We start from the raw sequence: 7085 nt of genomic DNA, 5'->3' as shown, positions 1-7085 counted from the left end.
CATTTACACTAGGAGATGCACAGCATTTGTAGTCTTACAATTAACGTTGCATAATATGGTATATTCCGTACCAGTGGAGTGACTGTTAAAAGCCTGGGTATTCAGTATTTGCTTGCAAACCGGGCATCGTTCGTTTTCGCATCCCTAGCAAGAGCACACAGACGAAGAGCCTGATTTAGATGATAAATCAGCTCTCACCAGCAAGTCTTTAAGGCTTTTGGGCTTACGGAAAGCCAGTACAGGTGGATCTGAAAAAGAGACTGCGTACATATGCTATCTATGATGAGTTTATTTATATATAATTATGTGCACAATAAACTTCTAACACCAAGAAATTCATTCAATTCACCTACCAATACGGAACATATAATCGTGCATAAAGCGGTCTAATAATGTGGTTTTACATTCACAGATCTCTGATATTGTGTTAACTATAAATAGCTTGCTTTAAAATTTGGTGTGATCAGGTTTTCCAACTTTTTGATATTTTCGTATACAGGTAAAGAATTTCTGTAGTGGTTATCCCATGAGGACACGGTGTGTCAGTGTTATAGGTACCAATCTTGTATTACAACGAGGGAAACAAAATAGTCCATTTTTTCAGAATTTTTTTCTGGACTCAATTTTTTCTGTTTGATTATATGGGGACGAAGTCCCCTATTACAGTAAAAAAATTCAATAAAAAAAAAAAAAAAAAAAAAAAAATCGGGAAAATTTCCCGAATTTTTCATTGTACTAATGAACTCAAAATCGTTCAATTTTTTTTTTTTGTCGCGTTTTTGAATTTCCGGATCGGCGCAAAAATCTGCTTCTGTTTCCGGTCTTGTTTACATGAGACTTTGAATGAAATGTAATTTTATCAGTCTAAGAAAGGAACTAATACTAATTCATTTAAAAAAAAAGGTGGGTTATTAAAAAAACGTTACCTGATGACAGCGTTTTTTTTTGTTTACATTGAATATGACGTCATAACTTAAATAACGTCACAACTAAAATCCCTAACAACAGAACCAAAATCGGAAACGCTACGGTATTTCCGTTTCTCTTTTAACATTGTTGATTTAAAAAAAAAATCATAAACTTCGTCCCCATTCACAGGTAATTCCTGCCTCATATTATGGGGACTAAGTCCCCAATAACAGTAGGAAAAAAAAATCCTGAAATTTTCATTGTACTAATTAATGAACTCAAAATCGTTCAATATTTTTGATGCCAGGTTTTGAATTCCCACATATGCGCAGAAATTTACAATGTACTTCCTTTTTCCGGTCTCGTTTGTATGAAACTTTGAGTAAAAAATATATTTATCAGTCTAGTATAAAATAGGAAGGAACGCAATACCAATTTCATTTTAAATAATTGCTGGATATGAAACAACGTTACCCGATGATGGCGTTTCTTTGTTTACACTGCATATTATGTCATAACTTAAATAACGTCACAACTAAAATCCCTAACAACAGAACCAAAATCAGAAACGTTACGGTATTTCCGTTTCTTTTTCTTAACAAATATGTAAGTTACAAAAAAATAATTCATACAGACTTCGTCCCCATTTACAGGTAATTCCTGCCTCATATTAGGTTTAGGGAGCTACCATTTGATTTTTATGGGGGGGCTAGGATGAAATTTGAAAAAAATAGGCAGGACAGGAGTTTTGAGTAAAAAAAAAAGGCAGGATGAGACACTTACAAAAAAAAAAAGTCAGGACGACAATTTAGGTAAAAAAAGTCAGGATAAACTAAAAAAAAAAAAGGCAGGACCGAACAGAGTGAAAAATAAAAAGGCAGGACAGAGATTACAGCTAAAAAAAAAATGCAGGACAAAATTTTTCATCCTAGCCCCCCCATAAAAATCAAATGGTAGCTCCCTTATGCTGAATTGAAACATATATATAAATTTAAAAAAAAATCTCGCATCTTTTTGGGGATATCAATCCAGGAAAGTGGAAGGATATCATGTTTACTGGAAGTGGTGAGGCCTAGTAAAAACAGCAAACAGAAAGTAGAAAAAAATTGTTTTGACTTAAGTGTTACGTAACTTTTTATTCTTCGTGGCATGACCCACTTTTTTTCGATTAAATCACAATTTCACATTAGTACATTCATGATATGAACATGATTTTTTTTTCTATGTAGCATTTTTTATTTTTTTATTTGCAAAAATCAACTATTTTGCATGTCACCCTATGGAGCAGTCAATTACAAGACTGCAACCTGTAAAATCACCCCGATGGCCAGAGGCCAGAGGGTGATCTAACACTGACACACCAAGTCCGAATGGGATAACTATTTTACATCACGAACACGATGTTTAAATATGAAAACATGTCAACTCGCCCCACTGGCCAATCGGCCGACATCAAGTCGCCACTTTCTAATAAATCGCCCCACTCTTGTTTTCCATCTCTTCCACTTTTAAAAAGCGTAAAATGCCATTGAATCTTCAATCGGATATTTCACTTATTTACGAATAGGGCTAAAACCCCACTGAATAAAGGTTTGACAACTCGCCCCACTTATGCACATATCTTGCTTCCTTTAAGTATGTTAAATTACAGATCTATAGTTGTTATCCAGTCGTCCTAGTATAGGGGCATGTGTCGTGGGTTGATATGCTAAAGGTCTTGAGTTCGAATCCCAGCATAGACACTGGTTTTTTTTCTACATAAATTTTGATAGATAGTCTTTACCGTATTAAAATTTTTTTTAAGTTTTATAGTGGATTTGACATTCCCGCCAAAATGTTTCAGAACAAAGGAAAGCAAGAAACTCCAGCTGGGGTGATCTGGCAGGGGTGATCCGGCTCAGATCACCACTGGTAGAACACAGGAGCTTGGATGTAATGTTGGAGAAACGTGATTTTTAGGCATTAGGGATTAACAGATTTTACCATTAATTTGAGTAACAGTCCTGTTCAATGAACCTTTGAATAATATAATAATAACACAAATGAAAAAGTCAAAATCATAAAAGTATAATATATTTTATTGCGTAAAAGAACACTAATATCGTACAAACAACATTTTTTCCTTCTTTTATAAACAATATAAGCACTATTAGACAAATACTCTAGGAAATCTTGAAATGTGTTAAGTTAAGGGAAAAATAAAATAATTATTTTTTCGTATTTCACAAAAGCAAAAACACGAACATTCTCTTGCAAAATTTCTAATCCTTCATTTACATAACAGCCCATAGGCAATGATTTATGTCAGTATTCTTTTTGTGTTGTCATTTACAAATACCCTTGTACTTTGTCGAAAAAAGCTGAACAACAAGTATCATGCATTTAGAACTATAAATGTTCCATTCATAAGTAATATATTGAACTTTTATTTTAGTATCATTTGGCAAATTGTGTTTTATATTTTTCTTATTTGCAACTGGCACAAAATGGAAAATTTTATGTCGATCTGGTTTTCTCGTCACAACGTTACGCATCAGTTTTCTTCGCAAGATTTGTTTCTACATCTGTTTAACTTTCCCCTGCTTTTTACATCCACACAGCTGTCCCGCATACTACTGTTTTCAATATTAAGGAATTCTGCTTCTGAACAAATAAACTTCCTTTTTGACAAGGTTGCTGAAACTTGGCAATTTATCTGATGGTTTTCATTAATTACTTTTGAAAAGTGTTAGGAGTAAGCACGTGTATGTCATGACAGTTGTCTATTTTCATTTCAAATTGTAAGCAACTAATCTCCCACTGTCATTGCTACGAACTATTTGTTTCTACAGAATAAATATGCACACTTCTCGCTGGTGAAAAGACCTTGTCCATGCTATGTTTAATACAGACTTTAAATTACATAATTTTAAAGATAAATTCGCCAAGTCATATATCCATGTGTGAAAAAGCTTTGCCAGCTGATGGGATATATCAAATACAATTATAACAATTAAATTTTTTAAACTAAACCAGTAAATAATTTAACTCATAACTTCTTGTATCATCTTATTCATATTTCATATTGATCAAATGACTTTTATAAGGGGATCTTCGTTTTTTTTTCAAGTGGTATTTCCAAATTATATTACAGATGTCCGCATTAATGAAACCACCATCAACAAACGACCCACATTAAGGAACATTGGACAACATCATCAAAAACAGAACCTCTGAACATTGTGCATTGTATTTGCAAGTTCCCATAAAACTGAGACTGAATATTAATGAATATTTTTATAAAATCTTAAGAACCTGAAATTCTATTTTCAATTTTTAAATGTAATTATCTTTTTTTGGGGGGAAAGGTTGTTCAAGTTGCACAACATGAAGTTAGCTGCAGAAAAAAATAACAAATCCCGCTATTATTAAAGTTGTCACATAACCTTTTTTACATGCAGTCTTTCATTGTGCATCTCTTTGTCTATTTTGTAATATATACACTGGGATATATGGAACTTACTATATATTTATAAGGTCGGGAGGAGAAAGGTTTTTATATTCATAAACAATTTCCTACCAAGTTTTCTGACATTCATTTAGATGTGCGAAGTGAATGTCTATATATTTCACTGTTTTTGGTATTTTCCAGTCAGGTTATCGGAATACCAAGAACAGTATTTTTTCATTTTTTTGCAATTACATTTGATAATTTGTTGGTATTCTTCAAATCACATATGTTGTTTGATCGACATCTATAGCATAATAGTGCCGGTAAAACGCGTGAAAGAGGCCGACATTATTTGCAGTGAGGTGGGACTTTTCCCCCATGTTTATTACTCATAACATTCTATATGTTTATTTTGCTGTGAGTCTATCGCTTAGCATGTTTTCAGCGTCGTTCAGACCAGCAGAAGCAACCGAAAATTTAAGTGAACATTATCAGTGAGGTCGTTAATTCAAATCAGAATCAAGAAACTGAATGGGTCCATCAATGCCCATGCTACGTCAATCTTTAAAGACCCAAATGTTGCTAAACACTTATCCGACCTCCATGATAAATATGTTGTTGTCCCCGCAGACAAAGCCCCAAATAACATCGTTTTTGTCTGTAAAAGTCACTACATTAATTGCTTGATAAACGAATTAGGTATAGACAATTCACTTGGAAACTCAACATATACCCTCACGACACTTACCAAAGAGGAAATCCTGGATAATCATAGGTCTGTTCTTTGTTCCTTTGGTATTTCAACCAAAGATGAAGAACTGGATCTTCCATCACTGTATTGGATACCTAAACTACATAAGTGTCCTTACAAACAACGGTATATTGCTGGGTCTTCCAAGTGCTCCACGAAACCTCTTTCTAAATTATTAACATCTATTTTATCAGCAATCAAAGACGGGCTTCAAAGTTATTGTGAAACTGCCTATTCTAGAGGTGGCGTGAATCAGATGTGGATACTTAAAAATTCCAAAGATCTTTTAGAGTACATACAATCTAACTCTCTTTCATCTTGTAACAGTATTAAAACATTTGACTTTTCTACTCTTTACACAAGTATTCCACATTCCAAACTAAAAGACAAATTGAAAGAGTTGGTATTACTTTGCTTCATAAAAAAGAATTGCCAACGTAGATACAAGTATCTTGTCTTAGGGAGGGATAAATCATACTTTGTAAAGAATCACTCTGATTCAAACAAAAAATTCTCTGAAACCGATATTATCAAGATGCTTGATTTCTTGATTGACAACATATTTGTAACGTTCGGAGGACGTGTTTTTCAACAGACTGTCGGCATCCCAATGGGAACAAACTGTGCCCCTCTACTTGCCGACTTGTTTCTTTATTATTATGAGGCTGATTTCATGCAGGAACTTCTTAGGAAGAAAGATAAGAAGTTAGCAATATCCTTTAACTCTACTTTACGCTATATAGATGACGTTCTTTCACTAAACAATTCAAAATTTGGTGACTATGTGGAACGCATCTATCCCATCGAATTGGAGATAAAGGATACAACAGATACAGTTAAGTCGGCTTCATATCTTGACTTACATCTAGAAATTGATAATGAGGGACGGTTGAAAACAAAACTTTACGACAAAAGAGATGATTTCAGCTTTCCAATTGTGAACTTTCCATTTCTAAGTAGCAACATTCCAGCAGCACCTGCATACGGGGTATATATCTCCCAATTGATACGATATTCCCGTGCTTGCATTTCCTATCATGATTTTCTTGATAGAGGGTTACTGCTCACAAGGAAGCTATTAAACCAAGAGTTCCAAATGGTGAAGTTGAAATCATCCCTTCGTAAATTTTACGGACGCCATCACGAGTTGGTTGACCGTTATGGAATAACCGTTTCACAAATGATATCGGATATGTTCCTTACGTCGTAACTACAATCTCCTTCCCTTTCATGAATGTGACCTACCGAATTAGACTATTTACCGGATTTGTAATCACATAAGCAACACGACGGGTGCCACATGTGGAGCAGGATCTGCTTACCCTTCCGGAGCACCTGAGATCACCCCTAGTTTTTGGTGGGGTTCATGTTGTTTATTCTTTAGTTTTCTATGTTGTGTCATGTGCACTATTGTTTTTCTGTTTGTCTTTTTCATTTTTAGCCATGGCGTTGTCAGTTTGTTTTAGATTTATGAGTTTGACTGTCCCTTTGGTATCTTTCGTCCCTCTTTTATGTGAACAGTATAGATTCATTGTGCCATGAGAACTTGGTCTTAAAAATTCTTTATCGAATCTGCTTGACATTATAGTAGTTATATTTATTCTTTTTTACACTGCTGCTTGGTCCAGACAAAGTCCGCTATTTTGCCGGAGTTGACATAGCAGACAGAGACGGATTTAACCCCCCTCTTTTGTTGGAAAATAGGGAATGACTGGAGCGGTTCCTCTTAAGACTTGCAGTTTGAATCACTACTTACATGTTTTTGTTTGTTTTTCCAGTATGTTGTTTTTGCCATTACACTGTAAATTATGATGTTGTACGATCTATAATCTTTATCAGCATACTTCACGTTAAAATGCCATATTTTGATTGGCTAATAAGAGGGTGACAATTTACTCTATCACATAGCAGATGACAATTTTTTGAATGTCACCCTCTCGTCCAGACCAATCAAAAATCGACATTTCAAAAGACAATGAATTGAATTTACATCAA

Source organism: Mytilus galloprovincialis, chromosome 2, assembly GCF_965363235.1.
Source record: "Mytilus galloprovincialis chromosome 2, xbMytGall1.hap1.1, whole genome shotgun sequence".
NCBI classification, from domain to species: domain Eukaryota; kingdom Metazoa; phylum Mollusca; class Bivalvia; order Mytilida; family Mytilidae; genus Mytilus; species Mytilus galloprovincialis.
Note: the sequence above shows the minus strand (reverse complement) of the source record.